Source organism: Genypterus blacodes, unplaced genomic scaffold, assembly GCF_046128005.1.
Source record: "Genypterus blacodes isolate CSIRO-AG114 ecotype Tasmania unplaced genomic scaffold, CSIRO-AGI_Gbla_v1 ptg000214l_1, whole genome shotgun sequence".
Lineage (NCBI taxonomy): Eukaryota > Metazoa > Chordata > Actinopteri > Ophidiiformes > Ophidiidae > Genypterus > Genypterus blacodes.
The window spans coordinates 3,842,061-3,860,900 of record NW_027467013.1 but is presented as its reverse complement, the minus strand read 5'-3'; the positions used below and the strand labels follow the sequence as shown (position 1 = coordinate 3,860,900).

Genomic DNA, 18,840 nt, shown 5'->3' with positions numbered 1-18,840 from the left:
ACAACATCTCTCGGCTTCAGTGAGCGCAATTATGCATACATAATCACTGGTGTTATGCAACTAAATGGGTTACTGGTACATGAATAATTTGTTTTTGATGCTCATCCATCGCCCTCTGTGTTTTCATTTTTGGAGTGTACGTTGACTTGCACACTATAGTCTCTGCTCTGCCTCTGCTGTGATCTGTGTGTACTGTGTGTGTCTGTTTCTGAGGGAACATGACTTGTTGCAAATTTAAAAAAATTGAATGTTTACTGTTACAACAATGTCAATCTTTGCGTCTTTTTTTTTTTTTTTTTAGCTGTTACAGTGTTTGTATGATTAATTTACATATTGCATCAATTACATTTTAAACTCTTTTGACATGGATCAGCCGTAAGCAGGAGATTTTGTAGCAGTGTGTTAAAATGGTTCTTAAATCAAAACCATAATAGCTGCCCTCATCTTCCTTTTACATCTGAAAGCAAACGTGAAGAGAAAATGTTGTCTGTAACTGCATAAAACAGCAACACTACAAGAGAGAATCCACACAATGTTCCACTGTATATAAAGGCTTATTTACACTGATTTTCATCCACTTTTTTGAATTCGTGCCAGGCCTTTTTTCAAGTTTGACATGATTTCATCCAAATTATTGCAGAATGGAGACAAAAAAGACTAAAGAACATTATATTGTGTTTCACTCACGTTGAGTCTACACACCAGTGATCATAACAGCATATAAAGGGTTAGTGTGCATGTGAAGGTACTTTATCAAATCTATCGTTTGGATCTGACCTTGTTCTGCAAAAGACAGGCAGAATCCTCCCCTGTGTTAAAATGCAGCATGTGTGTATGTGTGTGTATGTGTGTGTGTTTTGAATGGAAAATCTTCAGCCGTCTTGCAGATTCTGTCCTTGGTCGTTGACGTGAAGGGGCTCATTTTAGCGAGCAAATACATGTGTCAGCAAGACATGAAATCTGCACACACACACAGACTCTGGCATACTTGTATATTTATACACCGCCTATCTGCACTGTAGCTGTGTATTGTGGAGCAGCAGGATCTCTCCCTTTGCAGTGTGTAATTAGCAGTGCCATCTGTATGCTGTGGGCTGTCAGGGACTCAAAGGTGAGGACAGCACAGGAGGAGCAGGGATGTCCATCCTCATTTATAACCAAATCATTACTTGGGCAGATTCATCTCCTTTTTCCATTACTCTCCGGCTCTTTTCCCTGGAAAACGTTCACCGAGATTAAGCCATCAGCTCCTAACTGCTCCATTTCCTCCCGTAGCGTGCGTGCTTCCTCCACGCCTTCCTCCTCCTCTTTGTGTCATGCTTATCCGCTCCAATGTCAATTTTTCAGGCCTGGGTGTTTGTTCACTGCTCCCACTCCTCGCTCCCGTGTCTCAATCCTCCTCAGGCTCTTGTCCTTTTTTACATTTCTGTCTGCTAATTTCACATCTCTCTCTGTCTGCCTCTCTCTCTCTCTCTCTCTCTCTCTCTCTCTCTCTCTCTCTCTCTCTCTCTCTCTCTCTCTCTCTCTTGTCACTCTGTCTCTCTCTGTCTCTTGGTGCCTTTCTCTCTCTCTTTCTCGCTCCCTCCTCCTCCTCCCATGAGTTCCAGGCAGGAGTGTTGGACTCTCGGGGGAAGTGTACAGGTTTAAATGACAGGCTTGTTAACGGGGTCGCTGATAATTCTGCTAATTAGCTGCCATATCACCTTGAGCTGTGGTCCCAGCAGCTAGATAAGAGAGACAGCGGGTGAGTGAGTGAGTGACTGCGAAACAGATAAATAGGGGGGAGGAGATGGAGCAGTAGAGGTAGAGACTGACAGTTAGATGCAGACCTCAGGAGCACGATGTCATACATGCTTTATCTAACTTATTACAGCGCGCTCCAATCTTCCTCATCAGCCTCCGCAAAAGCAAAACGCAAAAACATGTCGCTTACAAGGAAACTACAAGCTGTCCCAAGATGTCCCTGGGAAATGAATTATTTAATTAATTAATCACTCATTTATTGTTATCAGTGAAATGTTCCCTCTAATTTGTTTACAAATGTTTAATTACTCACAGCGCCAAAAATGCTGGAGTCCTATTTCAGTAAATGAATGTGAAGCAAACAATAACTGCTCTTGTCAGGTGAATACTGAAGTGTGGGCGGCAACTCGGCTCTTAACGATGTTGATATACTTATTTTTCATGACCGTAGTATAATGAAGGATGTTTTGTGTTACTGTGGGGTTATTTGTTTTTGCCTTTTAGATTTTGTGTGTTTTAATTTGTGGGTTTTTTGGTGGCGAAACTCTACCTTGCTGTTTCTCAAAACAGGTCTAACAGATTCACACAATGTAAACCTTTACATGTGTCTGAGTAGTGATTGATCTTAAAGCAAAAGTAACCACGCCCTCATTACCATTCTTACAGACTCGTCAGATAAGTTAGTGGGTAGCCTCAGACGTCAGTTTCACTCAGTGGGAATATTGTGGTGTTTAATATTGATACTAGCTGTGCTAATTACGCCCTATTAATTATGGAATAAATAATTGAAAGTAAAAACTATACTGCATTTAGTGTGATTAAAGAACGCTAATTAATGTATTAATTGATTTTATGTTAATTTAATTTTCCATGAAACAAGAAGGATCTTGGGAGAATCAGGAACAGGAACATGGACAAGGTCGCTGTGATTCAGTGTGATTAGACTGCAGCTCCTCACACTCACCAAGCAGGAAAACCTGGTGTGTGATTGGTCTCACGGATGTGTGTACTAAAGAAACACACATATGAATTTTGCTCTTTCCTGTTTTGGTGAGTCTGCAACTCACCAGAGGTATCTGATCTCAAAATCTCTCAACATTGAAAATCATAGAGAGTGGATTGTAGGAATGAGTGAAATGGAGGCCAAGAGTCTATTCCAAAGGAGAGAGGAGATGAAAACCCTTCTGGGTATCTGGGTCAGAGCTCCGTGTTCCTCAGTTGAGCTGCACCGCATGTTCTACTGGTTTGTACATTTGTCTGGAATTTCCCCGGCAAAAGCACATCTGAGCAGTTCAAGCACTCCCTCACCTCACACTGCACTGAGACACGCAAACTCAAATTAATACAGTCTCAAGCACACACACATACAGACTCAATGGGGCGAGCAGCCATCGTCACGTCAGAGGAGCCCAGCTGAGGCAGACTGTTCCTGCCATGAACCCCCACCCCCCCTCTCTCTCTCTGTTCACCTGATCTCCTTCTCCTCAAATACCACAAGAGAGGGATTCTGGGAGTCAACAGCGCGGCAGATTTCTTCTCTCCCTCAAGTTTTACCTTCCAGCCTCACGCTAACCTGGCCTGGCATCAACACCAGCGAGCCATATTAGATTTGCAGCCCTTCGCGAAATTGCTTTATAGCTTTGCATTATTGGCAGTCATGTCTTTCATAAGAGACCAGGTCACAAAAAGCACGTACGCACCTTCTTTCAATCACACATGCGGGCACACAACTGTCAAAGCACACACACACACACACACGTTCTGTATAATAGAGGCGACTGATTGACACTGGAGCTGTAGATTTAATTGTCTCTCGGCTCAGGTTAAAGGTTCAGGAGTTCATGCCTGATTCAAGCTCTGCTAGTTTGCATGATTGGTTGCGAATCATTTCTCACAACAGAATCAGCGTCACAATCAATAGCTGCCATAGCAACTATAGTAAACAGAGATCTGCCTACCAATTTAGCAGTTTAATAATACTTTTTCTTTGCGTAGTTCCACCATTCATGAAATTCCCATCAGGAACTTCATCCACCCTGTGGCGCCATGGAAACGCGTTGAGTGGACCTTTGATTACCCCAACAGGGAAACTTGTATCATATCCATTCCGAAGGCAATTTCTTTCACTTCTGACCAAATTTCCCTCTTATCTTCTGCCTGCTTAACAATCTCATAATCAAGTTGTTGCGGTTGTATTTTCTCCTTGACTTCAGGTTATCATCCGGTTGCTTCCTTGGAAAGAGATGTCACCTTAAGATTGGGACTTGATTCTTAATCTGGGGAGGCGGGGGTGGATGGGGGGGGGGGGGGCGTATCACATTGATTTCTCCTGCTAATAGAGGAGGACTATGCAAGCAGGAGGAGGTGTTGGGAGGCCAGAGAGAGACAAAATAAGAGATCTTCCTGTTATCTGCTGTATCTCCTGCTTAGCCCGCGGGGAGCAGGCAGGTGTGCTCTTATCAGCACAGAGGGATTGCGCCCTGGATTTCTGATATCTCTGTTGTATCACTTAAACAAAAAACCTTTTGAAGAATAACAAAAAAATATCCGGGGGGGACAAGGGGCCATTGAACTGGCGCTATCCCTCTCTTTCTTTTCTTTTCTTTCTTTTCTTTCCTCGTATTTTCCACATTTACTAAGAAGGACATGTATCCCAACCACACACACACAATCACCTACACACACTCACACACACACACACACACACACACACACACACACACACACACACACAGACCCTGACATCCCTTCACAGATTCTTATCTTTCCTCATTTGTCCGTCTGAAGAGCCATTGTCTGCGATGACCACAGGTGAAGGACATCCCCCCCTTTCTGCTCCGGCCTGCCTCCTTCTTTTTTTTCTTCTCTTTTATTAACGGAGGAAAGGTGATGATGAACTTGCAGGCAGCCGTGCAGCTCCCAGAAGAAGACCACACAGTGGTTATAAAAATCTAATTTAAAATCTAATCTTGTGTTGCCAGCTTTAAGAGGATCCAAAATAACTCCTGACTTTATTCACTACATTGAAGGACGTCGTCTCTTTGGGACGGTATGCAATGAATCTAAGTGCTGAATTGAGGTCTTTGAGTGAACACTAGGTGATGTTATTAGGGTGAAATGGACTGATTGAAAGTGTAAATCTGGTGGGAGTTGGATTGATGTAAGCACTTCACGTGAGGCTTCATGCTCTCTCACTCTCTCTCTCTCTCTGTCTCTCTCTTTCTCTCTCTCTCTCGCTCTTGTTCCCAGCAGAACTTTGTGTCTGAATGCATGGATGTAGCCATTTTCTTTGCACTGTACACACACACACACTATCCTTGACTCTTGCTTTCATTAACCTCTCCACGAGCTCCACCAGAGAGGGGGAAGTAAGCTACAATAATATCCCAGTGACGCTACACGGGTCAGGACCCCTCTGATCCTGAGAGGGGAGCATATCTCATTAAGAGAGAAAGCCTCTGGGACACTAAAGCAATTTGACTTGCCCTCTGTTCTCGAGAACCAATTAAAACATTAGCCTAAACTATTACAGCACTCACAGATGTTGATTCGTGGCCATGACAGTTGCGCCTGTAACATTGAAAAGTTTAGTCAAAGCTGCGATAATGAAACCCGAGAGCTGCGAGGGTCGGCAAAGACTCAAAAGCAAAATGCGAATTCAAGTAGTCCACTTCTTTCACTCAGTTCCTTCTCAGCAAAACTAGAATGGGATGTTTCATAATGTAGTTTCTGTTTGGACTAACACACCAAAATGTCTGTCAGTCCATGAACTGGACACATCTGGGCTTCTACAGAGCTCCAGTGGCGCAATCGGTTAGCGCGCGGTACTTATATGACAGTACTCTGTAGAGCCATGCCGAGGTTGTGAGTTCGAGCCTCACCTGGAGCACAGTTTTGGCTGAAGGGTGGGTCACAGCAGGAAGGTCAAGGGTTTGATTCCCGGCGTCTTCTCTCGTCTCTGCCTGGGTTTCGCCCAACCGTCAAGAACATGTACGTAAGGTTTCTCCTATCAGTGCTCTTGACTCACCTGCAGCCCTCGATATGCAAATCAATCACATTTTGGTCACTTGTAGACGGTGGTGCGTGTGTGTGTGTGTGTGTGTGTGTGTGTGTGTGTGTGTGTGTGTGTGTGTGAATCATATATCCAATATCCCAGAAGTTGTATTCCTCCAATGTAAGCAGCCCAAGATAAACCTTAGAATCTTAGAACTCTGTTTTCTGAGACACATTTTTTTTCTGCTTCATTTTCAATCATAGGATTTGATTCCAGTCTATTAAACATTGCTTCCAGGCCAGCTGAGAAAGTCTCACTCTGTGTTAATGAAGCTCAGCCTGTTCATAACCATATTTCATCATATGAAATGTTTGGATAGCTCTGGCCCATGTGGAGACTGATCCTCAATCTTTCCTCCAATCTAAACTCAATTCAACATTTACATGCCAATAATGTCCAAACTTCAAACATTTACTCGCTGCAGAGGAAGAGGCAGAGAGTTCAGAAGAGGACGATCGCTGCAGGTCAACACAGAATGATCAGACCAGAGTTCTTCACTACACACACTAAATACAATCTCTACTTTTATGAGGGTATTAGGATCACTGTTTAGATAAAAACCAGACACAACTAAATGTTAAAGCGGAACATATAAAGGAACGTTGACATCATCTTGCCAGTCATTTCTCTCTTTTTTGTTTTTCCCCTCTTTAATGCTCTCGTCAGTTCCTCTCATTGATGTTTGACTGCAACATATTCTTTCAGTAGTTGAGTGTGTGTGTGCAAATAAAATGGACTTGACTGGACTTGAACATGACGTTTTGAAGAACTCTTCAAAATAAAGCTGAAAAAAGATTGAGATTCAATTAAATTCCTCTGAAAAACCTCAGTGAGAAGGTGAAATTCTTCCATAGTTATGATCCGAACAATCCTTCTAAAACTTCGTCTTTAGCATCAGCAGCTAAATGACTTTTACACCAGTATGTTCTTATATTTCTACTTTTATTCTCGTACGACTTTGTGTTACTTTATCCACCAGTGGGCGTTGATTCACCTCAGTGCTAATAGTTGTGTAGCTTTGACATGAGACTGCATCATATTGAAAGGTGTTTCTAAGTCTATAATCATATCTCCGACCCAGTCACACACACAAAGGTGGCAGAATATTGGAAAGATGTTTCATTTTATAGCGATATATATTTCAATTCAAAGCAAAGGTGCTACATTGGATCATAGAGGTGAATCTAATTGTGTCCTCAAAGTGTAGTTTTCTCTCTCAGAAGTTACAAGAGGAGAGTGAGACTTGTTCCCTTGGCTGGGACATGAAGACAGAACGGAGCTAGAAAGCAGGTGGATGTTCCTTCTTACATCAACAGGATATTTACAACGACTGAGAAACATCCATGACAGAACGCCACGGAGGGAAAACATTTAAGCATCACCTCTGACCATGGGGTTCCCTCCCACTTGATTTGACTGACAGGAGATCAGTGCAGAAACGCTGAGTCCACAGGCCTCCTCCCTGAGCGATGTCACCGCCAGGTCGTGTGATGACAGTCGGGAGTAGCGGGGTCATCAACCCTGACCTCTGACCTGCATAAACAGTGTAAATCTATGCAACGCGTGGCAGTGAATGACAGACGGGGGCCGGCGCTTTGCTTAGGTAGACTGTGTGTTTCTCCCTGGAGCTGTGAGGAAACCAGAGCCACGCAGTGACGACACTCCACATCAAACACTTCATCAAACACATAAATCAAGCCTAGAGCACAAAGAGCCAAGCGGCCTCGGAGTGTTTTTTTTTTATCAATATGGCTAATAGCTTATTATCCATGTTTGTCTGCAGTTTGAAAGGACGCTCGTCACTCTGGAGGTCAATGATCAAATCGACCTCCACCCAATGGGAGAGTTTCAGCTGGATGTCTGCCAGGGTGGCATTCAACCCACATTACAGCCGACCATGAGTCTGAGCCTGGCCTTTGGACATCTGTGACTCTGTGTGTGTGTGTGTGTGTGTGTGTGTGTGTGTGTGTGTGTGTGTGTGTGTGTGTGTGTGTGTGTGTGTGTGTGTGTGTGCTCGCGCACGTGCGCGCGCGTGTGTGTGTGTGTGTGCGCGCGTGTGTGTGAACCACTCTTTGTGAATTTGAGATGAGACTTGATGAGAGGAGGACTACAGATTGGACAATTTGTCTCAATAACAAACACTTCAGCTTATTTCCAGATCTTGTTGTGTCTGATCTGATCACTCTTGATAAGGTGCAGAGACACATTAATCCTTCCCTCTTCCCTCCTGCTACACTGCAGGTTGTTGTAGGTGCTGCTTGTTAGCCTCATACATAAATACAATTCAAATTAAATTAATGTACAAATCACAAACAAAGCATTACTTTAGGCATCAATCTCTCAACTCCGCTCCATTTCCTACAAAATTCAACACATATTCCACATGGAAAAAACAAAAGCGTAACCGTGCACTGTAATAATTAATAGCTTTAGTTCCTTCCTTAATGGAGACATCAAAGTGTATTCTTTCATATCGGAGAGAATTCCTCTGCACATGAAAGACAATCTAATTGGTTTTAATGAGGAAATATGTTGTGTGAACTGATACAGGCACACATGAGAGTGCAGAAATACAGAGAGAGGAATCCATGCCAGCACACACTTACACAGACCTTGACGCGTGCACAGCCACACACAATACGATCCCTCTTGGCAATCCATGACCCAAATCCTCTATCAGCCCCTCCCTATTGGCTCCTCCGATTCTGTGTTCTCTCAGTCTGTCTTTCTGGCATGGAGACCTCATACATACATTTACATTCTTCTTCCCCTGTTTTGCCGTAGACACACACATACAGCATAAGCATTCATGCGCATATGCAATATGAGAAGCTTTTGTTGTGTTGCTCAAAGAAGAAATCCCCGTTGACATAGCTGGACCAGTATTTCAATTTCCACAGCGAAAGGAAGCAGGAATAACAGCGGCGTTGTGCCTTGTGTGCCTGGTTTAGTGGCTTCAGACGGAGTCATGCGTGACCGTTCTCACCTAAGCAATCATCCCTCCGGTCGGTGAGCGATCCGTCTACCTCTGCGCTCTGTCATCGGCCTCACCTCCCAATCCACAGCAACGCAGAACAGGTGTCCAGAAGAGAGGGAGAGAGAGAGAGAGAGAGGCTACTGGAGGTACAAAGGGTTAAACGCTGGGCCTGACCCCCACTGTTCACCCTGCTGAGTCTATAATGCCACCCATAGACTGAGGGCACAGGGAGGCGCACGAGCTTCCGCACTGAGAATATCAACGAGGCAAGACTTCTGTTGGTTGCAGGGGAAATAGAGGGAAAGGATTTCAAAGGAAGTCCTCAGAGAGTTGCCATATGCTCCGTAAGCCCTTTAACGCCTGCACTCTTTAACATAAGCCGTCACTGAAATGATATTCAGCGAATGAACAGACCTTCAGAACTTTCCTCTTTGGCGTCTCTGTGCCTGCATGAGATACATTTTCAATGCGACCTTACGCATTTGAAAGCAGAAACCTTGGCCTTTTTCCTGCCACCTGAAATGCAGTTTTGTTTGTTTGCGGTTTTTCCGGGCCGGGTGCATGCGTGTGTGTGTGTCTTTATTGGGCAAACAAGACATCGGAGACGCACAGTAGAGGCCAGAGAGAGCAGAGGTACAAAAGTGTCTACAGCTATGGCGAAATAGCAAAAGGTCAGCATAAATCAACACAATGACTCTACCAAACAAGGCCGACCTGGCAATAAAACTCTAATCAGCTGCTGAGCCTTTCTGGAAATTACTTCATTACACAAGCAACTCTCTGATGAACTAAGGAGACAAGCAGCGGGGAGATAATACACTCCTGAATCCTGTTGTGAGGGTACTAATATCCACTCTGGATTGGCAATGATGAATGAGACTCCTGGGGTATGTAGAGATGTATTGAGCGTGAGGTTACCGAGAGAGGGATGGGAAGAATGGGAGAAGTCAGTTGGGTGATTAAACGAAGCTTGAGTGAACGGCCCCTCTGATCGTTATTATTTCAAACATCCCATTGTTACATTGGACCTCTGCAGTGTTTGAATGTGGGGTGTTATTACTCTCATGGCAGATATCCAGAAACTCCAGGGGAGAGTGGGGTAATCTTTACGAGGACATTGTTTCAGTAAGCAATCCTTTACCATTATGTTTTCCTTGTGATTACAATAAAGCAGCTGTTAGATAAATCCACTTGGCAGCAATCAGTATTTTATCACACATGAATTAAATGTGCCCGTGAAAACCTGCAAGCGTTTAGAGAATGATGTTGCTACGCCGAGTTGAAATCCCTACAGGAGGAATAAAGGTCCAATCGTTCACACAACAAGCAAGCTCGCTGAATAATAGGGAACGTTTTTTTTCGTATCCCCGGGTGTGTCGCAAGGTGGGGTCGCATTGATCGTAACTTAGACTTGAGACTCTGACATTTATGGTGTAAGCATGTGTGAGAATATTTCCTGCCTATTTGGGATTAGCGGGATCTAAGTATAAACAAAAAAAGAAGTGAAGAACGTGATGATATGTGTGCTACATATGAACACAAAGAGTACAACACATTTCTTCCTGTCTGCTATGTTTTCTAGCGACCCAAAGTGGTAATTATACCACTAGGGGGCAGTGAGAAATGTCCACACATGAGGACAACAGGTTTAAGTGAAGCACAATGATATGCAAGGTGAAGGAAAGGAAAAATGTTGTGTCCACATATGAGGACACAGGGTCTTAAGGAGGTTAAAGGGAGAATATGATGAATTTAAAGTATCTGCTGTCGATGCATTACAGATTAGCGAGATCATTCTGCATGATGTGCTGCATGTTTCCATCTCCTGCCTGGCACACTTCTTCTTGCTCAAAGTAAAGCTCCTCTCAGTTTGACCTGGTGGCTATTCTAAGGATGTGATAGCACCTTCTCAGATCTATAAATGGCTGTCTCATAATGAATATGATGACACCAAGCAGAAATACTTCACTGTTTCATCAGGGAACACACACACACACACAGACAGACAATTTGATTTATTCTATTCTTCTCTGGCAAGCTTAGATCGTTCTTTGGTTCCAAAAAGGACGTTGAGAAACCTTCATGGAAAACATCGGCCTTCAGGCACTCCGTAACAAATAAGTGGTGACCCCGACATTTTGCTTCTTTAAAATGATTGAATTGATTTAACGTTACCTTGTTAGATCAGAAGAGAGAGGGGGAGAGAAAGAGAGAGAGAGGATTATCACTTAACAGCTGTTATTCGATAGCTTTGGGTTTGATAAAAGGACATTGGAGTGTGGTTTATTTTCATTACTGCATCTTGGGTATGGAGGGAGATTAGGATGATTAATATTGCCTCTCATTGTGTTTACATGGGCCTGAGTGACAGAGCTTGGGAGGCGGAGAGACAAGGACGGGACATAACTGCTCCTCTGCGTGTCAGCTCTGGTTAAGCCTGCAGCCACACAGGTTGTGGCAGAGTCAATTACAGACTGACTAACGAGCCTCTCAGTGCAAGTTTTTCCTATTTTCTGTCAAATCTGTTGCCGGGTTAAGGATTAATTGCTATTCGGGGTTATTGGAGGTTTTTGAAGACAAATAAGCGGGTGGGTGTTAATGTGCCACGGTCACAGTTGCATGGTGATCACCGCTCTGTCCTGAGCTTTCTCTGCACAGGGATTCTGCTTCTCTTGCAGTTGCCGTTATACACATTATGTTATCTTCTGCCTATGCTGGTATCACAGTACAAGTACATTTGCAGTAACTGTCAACGAGGCTAGACTTCCCTGCTGAATTGCCGCTATAGATTTGATCATGTAAGTCTGCACGTTGGTGTGTGAAGATTAAGAGGATGTCTTGTTCGGACGGTTTGTGATGTTTGAGACGAGCCACAAATCAACAAGCAGCACAACCCAAACATCCTAGCAACCATCTAGAAACACCTAATTAGAAAGCCCAGTAACCCTCTGGTAACCATCTGGTAATGCCAGACCAACAAATCAGAACAGATATGCACCCGACTAGAACATCCTGCTCGTCACCTACTAACACCATAGCAACCTAAAATCATAGCAAACACTTGTCCAGACTTTGTCCTCCATCCAGAACAACATAGAAACAATCTACTAATCGACATCCGAACAACTAAACAGCAACACCTTAGCAACTTCCTAACTACCTTCCTCCCATCCTCCCTTACTCATCTTTTGTGGTTACCTTCTGTCATCCTTCCGTCTCCCTCAGCGGTTGTTTCTAGATGTCTTTGATGGTGAGCTGAGGACGACAGTAATCTACTTGAAGCCAAAGCGTTTATATCTGGGACAGCTGAGAATTGGGTCACGCGTGATTTCTACAGCCTGAGGCTCACATGGACGCGACCTCAAAGTTTCCTCATGTTCATCCGTTACAACAGCGTCCAACTTGGTCAACGATGACAGAAGGAAGCACATGTCTAGTGTTAGGGACAAACTGTATGCTTTATATAATACAGCATCTGTCAGGCTATTGCAATCAGCACCATGGCACTTTAATTTTCAGAAGTGACGAGAAACGCACGCAAGCAGGCGTGGAACTCTCCAGGAAATGTTTATTTTTGTTCATTTGCAATAATTGGTGCAATTGTTTTGTCGTACGAAACCGGGTGTAGCTGACATGTTGGCAAATCAATGCAATCAGGACTTCAATTTGAAATGCAAAGCTTGAAATGTAATTGCTCTTATGTTTAGGTCCTTGAAATGTTGTACCTCGAAAACAAGCAGCTTTCAGGCTTTAGAACAATAATGCTCTTTTTATACAACTTCTGCTTCTCTGTCCACTGCCCTCGGTCAGTGTGTGAAGACAGACACACTGTGACAGACAGACACACAGGTTGTATGGTGATGTGTTTGTGCAGTGTTACTTTCTGGTGGTGACTTTCACCAAACTGAATGTTAAAGAAAGTATTTCTCAGTAAGATTAAAGGACCGTCTGTGTGATGTGCTTTGTCTCTGGACCAGTGACAAGTCGGTGAATACACAGGCCAGAATCAAAACCCTGGGAACTATGGAAAGAACAACTCTAATGCGTTTCGGGCCAGCCAAGGCGTTTTTCTCTTCCATGGAAGCAATTATTTCAAGCCATGTCTATCAAAGAGCAAATTGCAGCTGAGAACCACTGTCATTCTCTTCTCCACAGTTCTCCTCTTAACACTTTGCATAATGAAATCATGCTCTGAATGGTGGCTTTTGACACAGAGCTGCTGAATGCCTCTTTGACTTTTCTGAAAAGGTAAATGCTGCTGCTGCCGAGTGCCACAGAGAGGCCTGACACTCAGGACTTTGCTAAAAGCAACGACATAACATTAACATACAGGCATTTGCAATTAAAACCTCTTCCTCGGCGTGCAGTGCGTGCTGAGACACTGGAGCTGCACGCCGGTGCGGGCAGACGGCAGAGTGATGTCAGCCTGGACAGAGGCGCGTGTGCTCGCGCAGATGTGCCGGTAATTACAGGGGAATGAATAGTGATGTTTTAAGAGGAGATCAGGGCCAATTACAGTGATTTGGAGCAATGGAGTCAGGCCATGAACGCACACCTTCTAATTACCAGGCAAAATCTCAGATCGCACAGCAAACACAGCACACAGGCAAGTGTGCATAATCAGGCGAAGGCTGCTTTAAGATGTTTATCCTTGAGTATGTGAAGGATCTGAGTGTGTCGGTACGCTGTAGTGTGTTTGCTGTTTGCTCGCTGTGGTTTCTGCTCCTGACGCTGTTGTCGATGTTAATGACTGTGAAGGAGCTGCTGGTATATTTAGCTGCTAATCAGAGTATATTAATCTAAAGTCATTTAGAAATGTTTAAATAGCTGGCAGTAGTGCCTCAGATAGGAGTCATGTGTGTGTGTGGGGGGGGGGGGGAGGTCCACAAGAGGCCCACATAGGGATCTAATGCTGTTTGATTGCCACACTCATCAAGTCCAAATGAAGATTAATGAACACATGATGGAGGAATGAAAATAACAATATTCTCGTTGTCTTTAGGGCTCTAATTTGTTTGAGAATATGCTGTCACGCTACGGAGGGCTTATTGGCATTTGCTAATGGACTGTTCATCGCAATGGAGGGAAAGCAAGGGGGCTTTAGTGTAGACTAGAATGACCAGGAGCTGTAGAGTACTCACACAGGGTTCAGCTCTGATGCAGGGCGGCAATTTATGTGAGTTAGTGAATTCTATTCAAGGTAACCATGATGAAGAAGGAGATGAAGGTAAACGTGAGTGAGCTAAAGGTTAGCGTGAGAGGAGGGGGTGGACAAGTCTCTGAATATCTTGTTTATTGATCCCTGAAAGTAGATGCAGTATTGATAGCGTTGTTCACCCAAAGGACCCAGATCCACTAATAATTAATTACGACAGAATGAGGAGGCCGAGCATCTGTGCTGCATTGCAGCTCGACACAGTACGTTGGAGATGTAGACCTTTAAAAACAATCTATATTGATTCATTTCCAAATGATCATCTATAGCTGTGTTGTGCTTTCTGTCACGTCCCCCTGTGGAAACGAAACCTTCTACCTCCTCACCCTCCTGTGCTCTTTTGTGCTCCATGTATGAATGACATCGCTTTGATCTAAATGGAACTGCAGTCATTGTGGGACTCATTTAAGGAAGTGAAGTAAGTGGGTATGAAGACTTTGCAGATTTGCACTGAAGGTGACCTCATTTCACACACGTCTCTATTAAAATCAGCTTCAGTTTGACTGCCAGTATGCTCAGTATGAACGGTGATGATACACTGGATGAGTTCAAGGTTAGTCTGCTGTTCCAAAATCTGTGATTTAAAAAAATCAAGTTTGGGGTGAGATTTAAACACACACACACACACACACACACACACACACACACACACACACACACACACACACACACACACACACACACTTGTTAGTGAGCAGAATCGCTCACATAATGTGCTGGTGAGAATGATTGATCGCTTGTTTAGAGTATCCAGTGCAGTCCCATCTGCGTTTATGACTGCAAATCCTGTCTGTGCTGTGTTGAGTTGAGTTTATTTCAGTGGAATCGCAGCAATCGACAGATTCAGTCAAGCATCATTAAGTACAGTCAAGTCAGATATGGAGTAAAGTCCAAACTCTGGATCCTGGATAAATAACAAATTATTGTAACTGCACAATTCTTGCACAGGTCCCATCTTCAGTTTCCTATTTCATAAACTGTTTATATCTGCTCCCATCAGGGCTGAAGATTGTGGAGTGATGAAGCATGCAGCCTGCGGAGTGAAACATTGTTGGATCAAATCCCAGCTGAGACAAGTAGGTCACACACACACACACACAACATATGAAGAGAGAGAACAGACGCGTCTTACCAACACACATGAGTGACGACACACATGACATCAAACATAACGTGTCGTATCTAAGAAACACATGGATCACACAGAGACGTATAGAAGTGTTGACTGCTGAACTCCTCTCACAAATCAGGACTTTGTAAAGGCCCTAAAACACCTTAATTATGTTGTTAATGAATGATGTCACCCCTGTAATGTCTGTGTGACGGTGCAAGTCCCCCTTTGAGAACCTCTGATCTCTGCTATCGACTCAACAGGCTGAACAACAGGCTGAAGCTGCCTCTCTACCAAACACTGCTGCTATCTCCCAGGTTGTTTCTATAGTACCAGGACTCACTTGCACTAGCATTTCCTTGTGTGTCAGCATCAGTGTGTGGCTCACACCCGCCTACACAGTGTGATAGGTGATCTATACTGGAGACGGACTGAAATGGAATCTTCACTTCAGCGTGACATGGACTCCAGCAAATCTCCCTTGCAGGAGTTGGGACGAATCAATCAGTCGATGCTGTCAGAGGAGACGTTTCACGACTATATTAACAATGCACAGCTATTGATTAGATGGAAATCTAGCCCGTTTGATGGTATCGTCCCTCATCGCGCTAAAACGACCTGTTCTTGTCAGCTATGTGAGAGAAACTGAGAGCCACACACACACACACACGCACACAGGTCTATTCTCAGAGATAGGGTTGTGTAAAATGAGGCATAATTATTGTCCTCCTTTGCTCTTCTGTTTGAACGCTTTGGCGATTAGGGTATGTAAACAGCAGCGCTCAACAACACCATCCTTGTGCATGAGGGTTATTAATAACTCGGCTCTTAGCGCTCCACTGCTGCTGTGTCTTATGCCAAGTAGCATCATCCAAATTGAAAAGTACAGAGCCGGCGGAGGTTTATGAGTTGTGTCACACTCAGGGCTGAGGGATCATGTCCAACACGCAGCACAGATGATATGTGTGATTGGAAGGGAAGGAGATGACATCCTTATTATTTCCTGAGTCATCAAGCATTCACTCTGATACCTGCTGCCCGTCCTTCATCTCGTTTCTCGCTCTTGCTCTCGCTCTGCGTTCGAGGATGTTAGTGTCTCTTAGTCGGTTTCATATTAACTTTATATTCAGAATAAAATCAGGTGGAAAATGGGGGAGAGAGAGAATGTGGAGGAATATCGTTCAGCTAGTTTTGTTATTCTCCACCGAGAGAGAGCAAATGTTCACACGGCGGACTTGTGCATGAAATAAACAACAAGAGTTCTGCTGCTCCCACCTTGTGTTTTCTGTGTGGGCGGAGCCTCTGAGCCATGGCTGCTCCCTCACACTGAGGGTTTTACAGTTCCCTCAAAATAGAAACTCAACTAAACTCAAACTATCTTCTAGCTTCATTATCTTAATGTTTGTCATATCAATGTGCTGGTTTGTAATTTATTCAAGCAAGGCCACACACATAAAAGGAAAAACTGGAGTGAAAATGAGATAAAACTTCAAAATAATATTGAAAAGAAAAACTAATGAAAATGGAACTCAAAATCGATTGGAGGAGTGAAGCTCGCAAGAAAGATGTGTGTGTGTGTGTGTGTGTGTGTGTGTGTGTGTGTGTGTTTGTAAGGGATGAATAAAAAGCTCAGTAGCTGACATTTTATTTGACCTTTGGGACAGAAGGTCTCTTAATACAAGCTGGAGCCACTGCTTATAAATGAGAATAACTTTAATAACTTGAAATGAAACTATAGGAGAACTGTTGAGTTCAAGCTGCAGGGGAGGCTGCATGCAAACAACAGGGGGGTCGGTGTGTGTGTGTGTGTGTGTGTGTGTGTGTGTGTGTGTGTGTGTGTGTGTGTGTGTGTGTGTGTCGCGTGCGTGTGTGTGTGTGTGTGTATTCAATCACATTTGTCCAAACCCGCCCTGTCCTTATGACTTCCATAAGTGTATAAGCTCTTCATTTTACAGGCAGCGATTGTGTGTGTGAACCAATAATAGAGGGGAGGAAGAGTGAGAGGAGTGCTGGTTGTTTTAAGAGTGGCCTGAGGTTCCCTGAAGTAATGATTTACATTATATTACCTTTACATTAAGTCACCTTAGATACATTTACATACGTTTAGTTACTCTTTAGTCCTAAGGACAACACATCATTACAGTGATCAACCTGTTTAGAGCTTTACTGTTCAGTCTGCCTGCTCCCGCTTTACTGTTTCCATCCTTCTGTTCTCCAAATGTCCTTCTGCTTGCATGCATTTCCATATTTGAAAGACAACACACACACACACACACACACACACACACACCCTATCCCGTGGTGCAGGATATCTGAAGAAATGCTCGAGCATTTTTCAATATCTTATTGCAGTCAGATGAGATTGAATGGGTTTCATCTCTCTTCTGTGTTCTTCTGTTAGGTCAGGGATGTGTTTGGCTGAGCTCGGATCTAAGGCTGGAAGCAGAGGGTCACAGTCACTGTGAAAAGTGAAAATGACACCACTCTAAAGGGATCAATACACTCAGAAGTCACTGAGCTTTTGTTAGGAGTTCTCAAAGTTAATTTCCCCAAATGTTGGAGTGTTCCTGTAAAAAAGAAGCAATAAAAGGTCTGGAAGCGTCCCTGAGAGGATGTGTCAGTGTGTGTCCTGATTTAGTGATAAAGCCTTTCATCACTTAGCAATAACACAGTCAACCAACATACATCCTCCACTCTGTGTCGCCTCATAGCCCCACAGTTAGGAACCTCTGCTCCCCTCACCGTGATGTGGGATTAAACCTGCGGACGAAGCAACAACACACCTCTAAAATTCCATCTTTGTCGATAACAAGGTATTGATTTGTACCCCAGACCAAGAAGAGGGGTGGGGGGATAGGCGTGGGATTGAACTGGCAAACTGACAACATTGCTGTGTAACTTTTTTTTCTCACTCCTTCTCTCTTGGACTGCTTGTTCTTTTTGGTTCCATCCCCATAAGTCAGCCTGTCTGTCATCTCTTCTCCCTTTGTGTTTCCTCCAGTGTGAGACCCCAGGGGGGCTTCTGAGCTATGGCATGAAGATAAGGGTTACACTGCTCAACAGACAGTGTGTGTGTGTGTGTGTGTGTGTGTGTGTGTGTGTGTGTGTGTGTGTGTGTGTGTGTGTGTGTGTTCATGTCCATTTAATTTAATATAAACTAAATGGACATGAGCACTCACTTACTTATGCAATAAAACATAAAGAATTGTCAATGGCTCCTGATGAGCATTCAGTGTTGAGCTCATGTGTTGGGATGATGTCGGCCCCCTCCTCTCTTACCGTCCAGCAGGGGGGCGGGTGGGTTGTAAAGGTCTGTGAGCTCCTTGGATCCACAGACAGATGGAGAGACTCATCTTTCCTCCTCCTCCATCCTGCCAGGCAGAGCTCTTCATCCTGCCCGAGGGAACACTGCCTCCAGAAGAAAGCGCAATATCCAACTCTGGTACTTGGCAAACCTCCCGAGGGGCTTTTTATTGTTCTGTCGGACCTTCTACTTTGATGGACTGGCATGGATTCAACGCCCGTCTCACCGATACCAAACCTGGACTAAATGCCCCGTATATGTGAGAGCATTCCTGCATTCTAAACCACAGAAGCAAACAGGCAACATGACTGAGCCTTATCTCACACGCTGCCAGTTGTTGGCCCTTGCTTGCTGTTAAAGGCCAATTAACTCTGCGGATATTCCTCTCACTTATGCTGTGAATGAGAATGATTACATCCAATTTTCATCCAGGTGG

The 18,840-nt window shown here is 44.0% G+C and overlaps 1 non-coding gene across 1 annotated transcript; it reads left to right on the top strand.

Moving 5' to 3' along the window:
- The first annotated feature begins 5,538 nt into the window (after positions 1–5,538).
- On the top strand, positions 5,539–5,632 carry trnai-uau (transfer RNA isoleucine (anticodon UAU)). The gene is made up of 2 exons: positions 5,539–5,576; positions 5,597–5,632. It is a non-coding gene; the product is annotated as a tRNA-Ile (tRNA).
- The last annotated feature ends 13,208 nt before the right edge of the window (positions 5,633–18,840 follow it).